General features: G+C 29.7%; 1 protein-coding gene across 6 annotated transcripts in view; it reads right to left on the reverse strand.

Annotated features, from left to right (window-relative positions):
* Positions 1–15,837, reverse strand: part of GluClalpha (glycine receptor alpha 1) — a 241,254-nt gene that overhangs the window by 107,777 nt on the left and 117,640 nt on the right. The window lies entirely within an intron of this gene.

Genomic DNA, 15,837 nt, shown 5'->3' on the forward strand with positions numbered 1-15,837 from the left:
AATTCTTTTATTGTAATTTAGCATGAAAAAGCTATATTTGTAGACTGCTATTTTTAAATTTTTATGTATGCTGAAATTAATAAAAAAAACTGGCAAAGCATCTTTCCCGGCTATTAATAATGAAAATCAAAAAAGTTAGAACCAAAAAAATATATATTTTATAGAAATTGGGAATAAATTTTAAGAAAAGGTTTTTTAAAAATATTCATATATAGGTAAATCTTTACAAATTTGCTAAGTAGACTTTCTCTAAATCTAACGCTCCTTCAATGTAGGCTAAATTCAGAAAAAAATATTCTAAAAAAGCTTTCTGTATTTTAGGTCTGGGTTTTATAATTTTAATAAACTGTAGACACTATATATATATATGTAGATAACTCTATATATGAAATATAAACTTTCAAAAAAATGTTGAAAAAAAAATTTAAACCGAAGGAAGACAGAGAAAAAGAACAAAAAACATACATTTCAATTTTAAAAGCCGGGGGGATGTTTTTTTTTTTGAGAAATTTTTTTTTGAATTATTTATATACACATAGTAGGTATAATAAGAAATATTTGAGCCAAATTTGAAGAAAATCGGTTTTATTAATCCTGAGTTATAAGACCAATAATGGCAGTGCGATACATATACCTTCATACGTACGGACATATATACATATATTTTCTTTTTAGTCCAGATGAACAGTTGGACTTTAAAACGTAGAGTTGCAAAAATGCCGATACCCCATTTTCGACATGTTCCCTTTTTGACTTTCCCTTTTAATACAGCTGCTGTTCAAGCTAAATTCGCTGGTAAAGTAATTCTGATTAACTTTTAAATGGTGAAATTTTATGCAGACCTTCATAATTAGAAAATAAATATTTTGTTTTTGTTAAATAGTAAATTTAATATTTATCGAAACCCTTATTTATTTTTTTAATGTTTAAAAATTTTCTGCCGCATTAAACTAGGCCCTGTTACTTATTTTTTTTTTTTTTTGTAGTGTATTTCAGGAATTCGTGAAAGAGAAGGAAAGCTTTTAAAAGTTAAAATCTATGCGACTGAAAATTTTCCTGCTTATTAAGTACTAGCAGACCCGGCAATGCTTCGCTGTTGCTATATATATATATATATATATATATAGAAAGAGAGAGAGAGAGTGAGTGGGAGAGTGAGTTTAAATGAACACAATTGAAAATTTGATAAAAAAATTTAAAAAATTGAACTTCACAAATTTTACCTTTCACTTATTCTCCTTCCCCTTTCCAACTTCCCTTCTCCCTCATCCCCTCTCCCAGATTCCTTTTTACCCTTTCCCGTTTCCCCCCTTTTCCCCGTTCCCCCTTTCACCGTTTTCCATTTTATACTTTTTACAAAATTATTGTGTGAGGGTCATTCTTAAAAGTGGCTAATACAGGAAGCCGGACCGAGGTATGCTATGCCTCGCTATTGTACTTCGCTTCTTTTTCGAGTTTTGGCCAAATTTTATTACTTCCTTGTACGAAGTAAAGGAATTGTAATAGCAAAAAATTTCGGTTTGCAGATTTCAATGGAAATATCCATTTTGATTATCCATGAATATATACTGACTAGTTTCGGCATAACGTTTGTACGAACGTTTGTACGAACGTATGTACCGCGCATAACTCAAACACGATTAATCGTAGGATGTTAAAATTTTGGATTTAAGACTGTTGTTCATCTAGTTATGCACCTCCCCTTTTTATTGCTATCGACTAAACAAAAAGTGTCCAAAACAAGCCCAAAATAAAAAAATTTGGATTTTGAACTTTTTTTTAATGCAGAAATAAGCCTTCAATGAGAGATTTTCAACGATATATTATAAGTGGTACTTTTTTTCATTGGTTTCAGAGTTATAGCCAAATGAAATTTTAATTAATGAAATATTTGGATGTTAGAAGGGGAAGGCACATCGGTTCGAATCAGACCTCATCTTCTTTTTTTTAATTTAAATATATTGATTTATTAATAATTATTAACCTCTGTAAAAAAAATTACGATAAGTAATATTTCAATAAAAATAAAAAAAATATATGAAAAAATATCAAAAGTTATAAATGAAATAAAATTTTATATTTATTTTTCATTTAAAAAAAATGTGTATATGTAATTTAATAGGCATACAAGGAAGTCATGTCGTGTCCACATCATATTTTTTCAACTTCAATATACACTCTTCCTACATAAAACACGCGCGCTATATTATAAGATGCAGATCTAAATTGTTGAATTTAAAACCACATTGAGTTAAAGTACTGCCTTCAATTTGTTTAACAGTATTTAATTAAAAATTAATTTCAGTTTTATATTCCAATAATTTTATTTTATTATATTACGACAGAACCGGTAAAAGATCAGCCAAACATTATCTGTGTTTACGGAATGTAAAATCAGCGTATTAAAAGAATTGACAATTTCCTTTCCAGAAATAAAACATTTAAGGGAACGTCATAAGTAGATTTCTACGGGCAGAACAGAAATAACACTCGAGAAGGAAAAGATAAACAAAAGAGATCAGCAAAGAGTGCAAAACCAAACAGACAAAACCTAGCACAGCTTTCATTAAATTTCTGTTAATCGGCTTTAATTGTATCCTAATAAGAATAATCTCCCATACTTATCGTGAAAAAAAGTTAACAATCGTAGCGAAAAAATCACGTGCTGTTTCCTTTTCGCTTTTGTGTTAGAAAAACGTCATTATTTGCACTTAACTTAAAATTTCTTTAAAGTAAAACAGAACTGTAGTTTGTAAGAATAAATTCCTTTGGAGATAGAATCGTTTTGACCTGGATTCCTTTAGTAACAGAATCTGCAGGGTAATATAACTCTTCATGTGGGTAATGTATATGTATGTACTAAGGGAATTTATGTATAGAGCCTACATAGTTATTCTTTCAAAGGATTACGCCGGAAGAAAATCTATTCATATCCTTCACTGTTCACCGGTATTCTCATGAGACATCTCAAATTCCTATAAACAAGGATTTTAAATTCAAATAAATCCGGTTCAAAATTAATAACCCATTCATTTTATTTTGTTTTATATACCTGTTACTGGCACTATTTTAGGTATCAATTCTTTAATTTAAAATATTACCTAACATACTCTCGTATTACATTTTCTTCGTATCCAGTCCATAATGGTTCTAATCCAATATCCCACATAGCTACTATAGAAGGATCTGTTTTTTGTAAGATTGAATACTGTGGTTAAAAAATATATTTACACACACACACACACACAAACAAGAGATCAAATAGATTATGTTGTTAAAAAAGTAAAACATACACGCTACGTATATATATATATATATAATTTTTTATTACCATATTATATTTCCTGTAAAATTCATAAAAAAAATAATAGATGAAAAACTTTTGATATCTTATCGGTTCTATCACCTTGTCTTGTTTAAATCCAGCCATTCCAAATATATTGCCGTTAATTAAATCTCAAAAATTTAAATTCATCAAAAAAGTAAAAGGTCGCCAATCATGATACCCTTCATATGACAGACGGTTTTTATATTATATATGCAGTATATATAAGAAAAACAGCTTTCCACCTTTTCGGGAATGCCAGAATTTTGTTTTTAATAATCATAATCTAATACGATTAAATACTATATCATGTTACCAAGTACAAATACAGTTTACTCAATTCTAAAATGTATGTAAAACAATAGCTATTTGTTGAGATATTAAAGATTATTACATAAAAAATATTCAAAAACTCAATTTTTTACCAAATTTTGCATTTAAATAAAAATGTTTCAAAATAAACATTTTAAAAAGAACTTACAGATGAGTTGATGAGGGATTTCCCATTGTAATTTATATAAGTGCGTTGATTTATTACCTTACTAGTACGTCACAACTATTTTAATACAACTTCTGTTTGTTTTAACTCTCTTAATCGTTTAAATAAGTTTTTATACATGTTTTATTTTTGTCAGTAACTATACCAAATTTTTAGTTTCAATTAGAAGTATGTACTTTTCAGAAAGCAGGAGATGTTGTTTCACCCACTTAGGGATAGTTAAAAGGGAAATCCCAATTTTCTTCAAATATTGTGTGAATTTCTTTCACAGCTGAATTCAAGGTTTTATCAAACTCGTAATTTGATCAAAGAATAAAATGGAACTATGAAATTCTAGGGAAAGGTTTTATTTTACTTTAAAAAAAAAGGCGGAAGATAATCTCTTAATAAAGGTATTGATTTTATTAAATTAAAAAAAAATTAATAATAATATGCGTATCTTAAAGTTTAAAAGTAATTATTATAGGAAATAATATTGAAAATTACAATGGTGAAATTATTTGGAAAAAGTTTATACGTATAAATGGCACAAAAGAGAAAAAAAAAATTATTAAGTAAAAACTTCAATCCTTTTTTTTTAAAGTTCAAATTTTTTAAATCGTCGGTAAATTAATGCTAAATAATTAACAGCACATCGGCCATAAATTTAGGTTAAATGCTTTTATCAAGTTGAAATTAAAAATAAAACCAGAAAAGTATTATTTTTAATCTTTTAATAAATGTTTTTAAAGATTTATTTGAAGCATTCTAGTTTCATTTTTATTTAATACGAATATGCTTTAAAAAATATCTTTCGTATGAAGAAACGAGGAACAGGAAATGAGGGAAACAGAAATAGCAAATGAGGGAGGTGATTAAAGTTTTGATAGTTTTGTTAGAAAAGGGCGATAAGGTAGGATTAAAAATAATTATAGAAAAGATCCAGTACATGGTGATTGTAAAGAAGACAGTGGTGATAAATTCTTTAGAATAAATGACACTTGATACTTCAGGTATCCTGGGACAGTACTAAACAACAGAAATGTGATAGAAATATATATAAAGACCAGAGTACAATCAGCAACAAGATTCCTCTCTGGACTAAGCAACATGCTTAAAAGTTGGCTATTATCCAAAGCCACGAAAATTAGGATTTAAATGGATCCCAAATCTGGACGTTTACAAGGAAAATGGAATCCAGATTAAAATCTTTTGAAAACAGAGTATTACAAAAATTTCATAATGATCATTAGAGAATCAAGAAAAACGAAAAAAGTAATGAATTTTTTTAATAACCAGACCTGATAGCAGTAATCAGAAGCGGTCGGCTGTGTTGGTTTGGACAGGTGTACAGAAGGAGGAGTGAAGGCTGTGATGGGTGGAAAAAACCCTGGGCAGACCAAAAATGAGATGGAGAAAAAGAGGCCAAATTGACTTAAAAACCCTCAAAACAATAGACGAAATGGTGGAGGGTAGTTGAGGTGGAGGAGGGTGGTGTGTGAAGCTATGGACCGACTACGGTTTAAAAAGCCACCTGAGTAAGTAATGACTACCTACTCTGTATAACAATCTATGATGACAAGAAACTAATAACAGATGTTTTTAAAATCCTATGCAGATTTTAATTTTTCGTTTAAAAAATTGACGACTTAAATTATCTGGAATATGTGAATAAAATAAGAATTTTTTAAATCGACTTGTTCGGTCTTGAATAAGGCTTGAACCCACAAAAAAATAGGTTCGTAATTACCATCTCAAAAATATATCATTTTTATCAATCTTTTATCTTAAACCGATTCATTCTGTAGATTGAAACTTTTTTCATCGCTGTATATTTATATATTTACGTAAGCTGTTTTATCTTTACCACAACTTCAACTTAACTTTTATCGCAAAAATAGAAATTAAATTAATACATATTTATTTTATACAAATATTCCAGAATTTTGCTAAATTAACTATATTTAACTTTTTAACTATATTTTAAGGTATTTAAAACAGAACACATAAAAGTAAAAAATGCAGTCTGTTTTAATTTTTACAATGTAAAAATTAAAATTAAAAAAAAAATACAGGTAAATTATATATATATTTATTTATTTAATAAATAATAATATTTATTTATAAAATATATACAGTAATATACAGGTATATAATACCTGTATATATAAATATATATATATATGTTTTAATTTTTTTTTAAATGATATACAAGTAAATAAATAATAAGGAAATAATTAAGTTTCTAAAAACAATAATAATAATAATGTCCAGTTTTATCACTATTCGCGTATTAAATTTAACCTTTCTGCAGACGCTGGGACAGTTAGGTAACTACGTTGCCAGATTTTTTTTATGATTAAAACTATTTAAAATTGCACATTAGTGAAAGATTCAAACTTTGTTACCTAACCGCAATGTAGTACAATTAACTGAGATGCATGCCCAATATATTCTAGTGAAAGATTCATGTACTGCTTACTTTAAACTGTTGTGCAAATGTCTATTTTTAACTATCAAGACGTACATCATGAACGACCAGGAATTTTAATTACATTTACAATAATAACTAATATAAATTTACATTTATCATTCCCTAGGGCAAGTTTCCCGTCGAAAACTTGAATGTGAGTTTGTGTGGCTGTGTGCGTGTATGTATATGTGTGTGTATGTAAAAGATAGGGGGGAGGTATTCTATCAGGTAGCACTGACTCCATTTACTGGTCACGGCACGCACGGATGAGTACAATAAGGTGATAGACAAAGATGGTGACGGACACGAAAAGTAGAGAGAGAATGTTGTTTGCTGTAGATATGGAGGAGAGCTTTATAATATAACAAAATTTAATTTAAAAGTTTTCCACTCGGCCGACATTCATGACACGTTCAACCTAATATCAGAATAAAAGCCCATGTGCGAGCATACACAGTTCATCCATGTAAACGTCTGGTTTTTAAAGTAAATTCTACAAATATCAAAGAAATATAGGAAAAGTAAAATAATTTTAAAAAAAAAGTGAAACCGACCTCAAGACCATGTAATATTGTATATTGGGTTTGAGAGGTTTAAAACGAGATATCTCGATTTTTGATGATTCTATTAACGGTACTACATATCTTGGGTAGAAATTCACATTATCTCCCTATAGAACATCATATAATATCATCTAATGTGACGCATACATTATTCTATATGTATGCGTATCAGGATTCCCACTATTTCTACCTACTCACCGGACGGCGAAAAATTTTTTTTGTCAATTTTTAGACCGATTTTTTTTTGTCTAAAAATTTTTTCAACATCATTGGTACCACCGCGAAAAGCAGCTGCGTCGATTGCAACAAGATTTATTTCAATCGGATTAACAGGAAAATTTAATTATACGCGAACAAACATAAAAAAAAGTTTAATTAAAGTCGAATTCATAACCTCCTTTTTTGAACTCGGTTAAAAAAAGACAGAAAGTGGATAGAATAAAGAAAATATTAAGCGATATTTCCCTAATTCAATATTGGTTAGGTCTTACTATAAAAGGAATTCAATTTATCAAATGAAACCCCTCTAGGTAAACATTTTTTTAATGATTTTTTTTTAATAAACATTTTCATTTGTGCACTAAATGAATGTACCGGGGTTACGTTCAGAAGAAAAATCTGAAAAATGTTTTATATGAAAGTTGTTTCACGCACGGTTCATTTGCTTCAATTTATATCCTCTTCAGAAATTATTTTCGGCAAGATAGAGGAGGAAGCCCTTGTTACATTTTAAATTGACGTACATTTAAGGTAGCTTCCCGTAGTGATTAGAGGCATTTTTCTCAATAGGAAGAAGTTTATTAATTAAATATTTAAATTATCTGTCCTGGGCTTCCATGTAAATACAAAACAACAGTAATATGTAAAGCGCCTGAAATATAAACGGTACTACTCAGTTTCTTTCTGTCAGAGTAATTACGGTAACATTCGTCAGCCAATCCCTGCAGTGAACGATGTAAAGGTATCACTTATAGGAAGATACATCACTTGCTCCGTAGTCAGATCAATTGTAGAAGAATAAATCACCTTTTTGTTGACATGCAGATATCAGAAAGATAGAGAAATCTTTAAATTTTATTTAGAATTTTATACTACCTTTTATATCATACGAAATAATTTTAATCGAGACTTAAAATAACAGCAAACAAAACCTTATGTACAAAAATACGAAGAGTTTTCAGTCCCACTCTTCATTCAATACATAGTTATCTAAAAAATTCTATTCTTAATAAATTTCTTACGAGATTTAATGTTAGATAAACGAGAGAGGATCAGCAGTTCATGAGACGTAAGCTGAACATAAATTCATACGATTGGAAATGCCGCTTTATATTATTATGCAGAATTCCATAGGAATCCGCTAATTATAAAAAAAAAATTTTTTTAAGAAATTTGTTTCAAATTTTATTTTATTAGATTATGTTATTCCTCACACCGGAAAGATTATTCTAAGATCCATCATCCAGGAAGTAAATAAATTAAAAGCTTGTACAATCGGTAAAGTAAACAACACCTCGTAAATGGTGTAAACACAGGTGTAAACGGGACACAGGTTTCCAGTCTGTTAGAGACCAATTTAACAACACGGTTAAGACGTACAATGGTTACACTCTCATCTACACAATCTGTCTCGGCCGATGGATATGGCTGTTCTATTGATCTTCCTGACACCAAGATATTATATAAACTTAATGCCTGTTCTGTATTCTTTTGCGAGGCCTTTGCGATTTACTCCGCCTTGAAAGTTATCGAAATCGGAGCGATGACAGCTTCCTAGTAATTACAGACTCTAGGAGTGTACTTGAGAGCTTGAGCTGCAAACAATCTGAATCCATCGTTCAGATTCTTTATGATATCCTTTCAAGGATAAATAAGACTGTAGTACTGGTATGGGCCATTGTGGCATCCTCGGAAACGAACTGGCCGCTACCAAAAGAGCTGCAATAAATGGCATCCGAGTAAAATCGACATGCGAGAGAGACTTCATGAGATCATTTCGTGTAAAATTGTGGGCTCAGTGGAGTAGATTCTGGCTGCTGAGTCCTCCCACGGCATTACATAACATCCGGGAGAATGTGTTCGAGAAACCTCTTTCCCGAGCAACAGAAGAGACCAAGTCACCTTAACTCGGCTAAGGATTGGACACAATAGGCTTACCCACGCTCACCTACTTGGCTCTCCTCAGACGATCTATGAAGCTTGCACATTGTAAACGGTCCGTGTACCACCTGCTCTTTGATTTCCCAATATTTGGAACCGACTGACAAAACTTAGACCTGGGTTCGGATATGAAATTTCTATTAAACCAGAACGAAGGTATAAAACGGCTGTTGCGGTTCCTCTCCTACAGTGGAATGAAGAATACGATTTAGTGATTTTTGTCTGATTTATGTATTTTATTTTATATTTATTGTTGTCACTTGTCTATGTTTATTCTTTATTGGTTATTTTTGTTCTTTTACATAATACTACATGATAACGTTACTGTAGTTGCTAATGACTATAATTGTTGATGCGACTGTAAATAAACAGATTAAAAAAATTAAAAAAAAACAAAAAAAACACCACCTCAAATTTCCCCCCACCAATAAAAAGCCATACGCATGTTATTTTTAATTTTCTACTAAAAAGTAGATCTCGAAAGAAAATTTGCGTAAAGGATGGTTGTTCCCTTCTCCTTGTTTGAGATAAAAAACAAACTTCTAAGGAAATTTTATCTTCATCTGTAGAATTTTTTTTTTAAATTTCTAATTAGACCGTGTTTAAGTTAATTTTTTTTATATAAAGCGAAGGGCTCGAATTTTCTTCTACATAACTTTTTATTTGTTTTAAATAACAAACAAAAAAAAATTATTTTCCTTCAAGAGAAATGATTGGTGTTTCTAGGAAAGACATAAGAGAACATTTTTGTTTTTAATCGTATAACTTACAGATCTAGTTTATTTACTATTAGACGTTCATGTTATATAATCCCTCATGTTCGTTATTAATATTATTAGTTATACATTTAATAATTCATTCTGATAACTTTTATCACTTATTTAGGATCATACAAGTTTCTTTAAAACAGGGTTTGAGGTTTATGAGTGACCAATCGGAGTTTTTCTAGCCACAAAAGTTTTGACATAGGCCTCAATATATATGTAAAAGTAAACCTCAATGTAAGCGAATGGTATTTTTACATTTCTCATGTCTCAAAACGTAAAGAAAAATCATTTTCTCTCCCCAATCCCACCATGCGACCGAAAGTAATACCGTAATTTTCTTCGAAAAAATGGTAAAAAACGTGAATAGCATGACCAAGGATGTAATTTGAAAAGTAAAATAAGATGGCCGTAAGTAAATAGACATTTGCTTCAGTATCGTATGAAACGCAAAGATAAAATGAAAATATATATGAATTTCCCAGAGAAAAACTTTAATTGTACATTCGATGATAAGAAAGTAGTTAGAAAAATGAAACGATTAATGCCTTCCTTAGAGGTTGTTAAAACAACAATTTCTGATAAACTGCTAATCCTTGGGGAAATGTAAAAGCTATTTTATTAAGTGAAACTCTAAAATCATTTTAGTATTTTTTATAAATTTCATTTGTGAGAATTATGTAGCTCTCTCTCAAAGAATATTTTTCGTCAGCGAATAAAAATGACGCCGTAAAATGGCACACTCTATTTAACCGTTAGTGTTACTGTTTACCCGATAATAGTTAATATTATCTCTTCACCCTTCCTAAAAGTTCATCAAATATAGTGCGTGGTAAACGAACCATTAAAATTTACTCGTCCGTTCCTGAGTTTTAAGTAAACATCGGACAAATAACCAGATGATTCTCGATATTTTAATCCACAAATATATGATGAGGTCTTTTGGAATAACTAACGTTACCGAATTAGTTTAAAAAAACATTTTTACAGCTGTGGATTTTAAAATATACAAAATTATTCTCATTTGATAATTATAATTAGTGAATTATTTTAACAAATGTTGTTTAGAATTTGGACAAAGTTCTTAGGAATAAACATTTTGACTAATTCCGAGCAGGATTTAATATATATGAATTTCCTCGTATTATATATGAATTTATACAGGAATAAACAAAACTGATAAACTCTAAAGAGAAATATCGGATAATTTAAATATTTTAAAATATATTTCAATTTATCTAGATGCATAAACGCTATAAAGAAATAATAATTATTGAAAGAGCATAATTTAATAAAATGTTTATACTGTAAATAATAACTTAGCAAACCGATCGATGCAGAGTTTGTAGCGTGAATAACACAGAAACATTGCGAATTTTGCGTGCTTTGATATTTTTCCTTTACGAAAAAGAATTCTTTAAATTTTTAACATGTTTTATTGTTTTTCAGGAAAATCTGTATCAAGGGAGTATATAAAATTCCATGCAGATAGCTTTTCTTTCCGCTATAAATAAATTTTACTATAAAATATACGTGTAGGTGGATTCCAAAGTCCAATCGTATCAGGTTGAATAATCAATGAGGTAGGTGACCTCCAGCGATACTAAAGCGAAAGTTATTTGCGACAGAATAGTTCATCAGTCTTGTAAGCGCTGCAACCAGGGCAATAGGCTATCTAATACGGCATACGATGAATTTTTAAACTATCGACCTTTATTCCAAATTTCAGGAATCTAATTTTTAAATTACTACCAAATAGGAGTTTTTAATTTATAATAAATTTACAAGAAGGGTTATTATAACTCCCAACATCGCTCTCATGTCCATGTATTTAATCTATCTATACACATACATAGTTAAATGCACGCATTTTATATATATATATTTGAGATAAATTTACAGAAAAACATGTTAGTATCAGCGGTAGAAGATTTACAAATCTAAGGGTGAAAGATGATCTGTTACGTTTGCCTCATCTCCTGACATGTTAGAAGAAACGTTTAACAAACTAGGAACACAAGGCCGGACAGTCAGTTTAATAATTTATGATAAGAGATTCTCTTCACAAAAATGGAGTTAAAGAATTAAAACTACGGGGAAAGAAACTACATCGGGCAAACGAAAAAATCTATTTTCGGCAACCGGTAAACTTTGAAGACAGAACAGAAAAGAAGACCCAAAGAAGGAGAGAAGCCGCTTGAAAATATTACTGGTCCTTTAAATTCATTATGAAAATCAACCGAGTGAATATTACACAGAAAGGTAAATTATTAAACTGGCGCAACACCTTGACTCGCCTACGGTTCACACTTGGAAGTTGCCTAAAACGTCCATACAAATAACCAGAATACCCGACGATCAACGGAATAAGCACACTCGGTATTAAAGACACTGTTAAATGTGAAACTATAAGGCGATACACTGGAGCGGCAGATGGTTAAAGTTATCAAGAAATTGAAGTGGAAATGGAGTGGCCACCGACAACGTGGACAAAACAAGTTACCTTCTAAATACATTTTCTACGGGTAAAGCAAAAGAAGTAAACTAAAGAAAAGCTAAGAAGAAGATTTGATGGTTGCAAGAATAAAGTGGTATAGTTTAGAATTAGACAGAAAATGCATCCAATATTGGGTGAGAGACCTACGCTCAATAATGGGTCTGATTTGAAACGTAAAATTTAAAAAAATGAGAGTTAAATGAAAAAAATTTAAATATGGCTTAAGTTTTACTTTATTTTTATGTACATAAAAGTTAGTGAAGTGTTTTTCATTTATCTATAATGTAAAATTTAAACAAAGTAAACAGCTTATTTATTAGTATAAAAGTATAAACTGATTTTACAATCGTTAAATTATTTAAATATAATACGTACAGGTAGATTAATAATTTTAAAAAAATTATTTTAAGAAATGCACGTTTAAAATTCAACCTAAAGGTATTTCGACAAAACAAGCTGAATTATACTAATAGTTCATATCTCGTGGGAAACAGGGTTTAATATAATATTTATTTAAAATGTTTCTTGTAAGTAGTAGTAATAATAGTGTGTTCTATCTTAAGATAAAATGTACATTTACAATGACTAAAAAAAGAGCATATTGAAAAAGTTATAATATAAAAAAACTAAAACTAAAATGAAAAGTTAATAAAACATATTAGTGGCATACGACTTCTCAGAAAGGTAGTTAATATTATTGAGAGAGCACAAACACACACACACACACACACACACACACACACATATATATATATAAATACACACACCAAGAAAAAACAAAGTAGTCATTTCGAATAATAATTATATTAATACGTTAAATAATGTACAACTAATGTAATTTTCATTTATATTAAATATCAACTATTATTAAATAAACTGTAGTTATAAATTTAACAGTGTTATGAAAAAGGTTTGTCAATCTTTATTTTGTCTGGATAATAATAATCTAATAATTTCATTAAGGAGAGTAAATTTTACTCTTCACTATTTCTGCGGAGTTTATCATCAGGAAAACAATCTACAAGAACAATCTGTTAGAGGATCTTACCGACTTTATCTGTGGCACAACTTACACTCAAACACTTACAAAACACACACACACATGTATATATATATATATATATAAAATACATACGGAGTTAATAACTTATGAGAACCCTTAAATTACTTTTCAGAGTTAAAGAAAAACAAAATTTATCAAATTGCTCTTACCTAAAAACGAACGACCAGTTTTGCGGTGTAAGACCACCATATCCCCTAGCCATCCTTATGGTGGCTCGGGGATATCATCATAAGGGGCTCAAAGGGGGTAAGGAAAGGATAGGGTTGTGACAGATTATTTTAAAAAACATTGAAAAATAAAAATTTTATAGTAAAAAATTTCTGGCTACGATAATCCTAACTTTATTGTCGTCGAGTGCAGTTAAAAACAAAATTGCTTCTTAATGCTTTTTAAAAGTGAGTCAAACCCTGCCGTTGTTTTATTTAAATTTTTGTATTTGACTTCCTCAAGTGGCTGCTTGCAAGGTGATGTGTGTGTTTGTATGTGTGAGTGTAGATACAATATATAGAAGCTGTCAGAACTTTACCACATTTTTTTACCTCACCTAACGTTAACCATTCTTTCTATTACATTCACATAACAAATTTTCCTAGTTATTAAAATTTCTTACCAGACATTTCCGATGGGCGATAGCTAACAGCACATAACCTACAAGTTTTCCCGACTACAGGCCTTCTTAATATACAATAATACATTTACCCAATAAAAAATACTTATCCTCAAGGTAATTTTATTTCTGTTCTATATTTATGTGTAAACAAAATTTCTCTCATTATATTTGTGTTTTAAGTAGTACTACTAGCATTATACATTTTCCGTTGAGTTTGAAACTTAAGAACATGTTTTATAATAACGGTAAAATATATATACTTACTTTACTTCCAGACCGCTTTTCTGTTAACCTATGTAATTTCTTATAAGGTTAAAAATAATTAAAATAGGTTAAAAAATAAATCAAACTTATTTTTCAGAACTAAAAAAAAATTAATTTTTTGACTACGTTCAAAACCGTTCTATATTCTAAGCTCGTCTAAAACGCCTGAGGTATTTAATTATATGATCTTTAAATACCTATGATTTGTTCACCCGTTTCAGCATTTTTGAACAAACAGATTTTCCTATAATAGAACAAGAAAAATCTCTCGCTCTTTTCAAACACGATATAACAACCGTTGAATAGTTCTAGAAGACGCTAAGTATACAAATATGATATAAAAACTGGAATCAAAATAAAAAATCAAATGTTTTATGTATTCACTTTTGACAAGATGCTAAGAAAACTCTTTAGATTTTAAAAGTAAGTAATTAAACTTAGAAAATTTACAATACAGTGAAACTGTAGTAGACCTAAATATCAAATACTAGTCATTTTCTATTCTATTTAAATCGACCTTTTCGGTTTTCGCCTGTTTAGATGTTTGTGATGCGGTTAAGGCTTAATGCGTTTTCCAATTACAATAAGATTTTTCAGTATGGTTTCTAGGTGTTAAGCAGAACGACTATGTAAAAAAAAAATTGAAGAAAGCGACTAATATAATTATAGAAAGAGCGCTGACTATTAAGCCCTCACTCACTGAGATGTTGCCTGGGGATGCCCGTTCTACACAAAGAAAAGTGTTTATGTTAACTTTATTATTCGTGCTACAGTTAATAAATTAGATTAAAATTAGAAATTTAATATTCTAACATGTCCATCTAACCTTTTTTTATCATTTTGCTGAGTACCAGTTCTCTCGTTCAGTTACAATTTCAATTAAAAAATACTATAACGTTATGAAAAAGTTTTATAAGATTCAATAATAGCAAATCGCAGCTCTATATATATATATATATATATATATATATATATATATATATATATAGTCAATAATATCATTATAACCAGACTGTACTTGAACGAAAGTACTAAGTTCCACGTGCACCTTAATTCGTAAAATAATTTCAAATCTACAACTCTCATGCGTTTCCATCATTTTTCTTCAAATTTTAATTGTTATTCTCCAAATTGTATTACACACTGACGATGGAAAATTTATACAAAAAGCATCCTCAGATCTCTGAATGCGCTTCTGCAACAAAAAATGAGTCGCTGATCTTTTGGAAAATCGTTTAATTGAACTGGAACTCGGCATAAATAAGGGTTAAAAAAGGGGTTGGTTAAAAAGGAGGGGGGAGTTAAATAAGGGTCGGTGATAAATAAGGGTTATACGAACAATATCAAATTTCTATCGCTGTCAGCTATTTTTTTATAGCTGTCTAAATTTTACTCTTCCGAAAACATCCTGAAAACCGTGTTTTTTTCTATTTTCATTCCAGTAAAAGAGAAAACTGAGTGACACACAAGTGGCATTTTATAAATTTTACACAAAGATTTTTTTGACTACAGTTAGAAGGCACTCATCTCCAGTCACATAGACTTACTACAAGAAGTGCTGCTTATTGCATACATACCATATACAAGAGTAATAGGCTAACCAGAGTACGATTAGTTTCTATATAGTAGAATTCACAATA

The sequence above is a fragment of the Lycorma delicatula genome, chromosome 5 (assembly GCF_047948215.1).
Source record: "Lycorma delicatula isolate Av1 chromosome 5, ASM4794821v1, whole genome shotgun sequence".
In the NCBI taxonomy this organism is placed as follows: domain Eukaryota; kingdom Metazoa; phylum Arthropoda; class Insecta; order Hemiptera; family Fulgoridae; genus Lycorma; species Lycorma delicatula.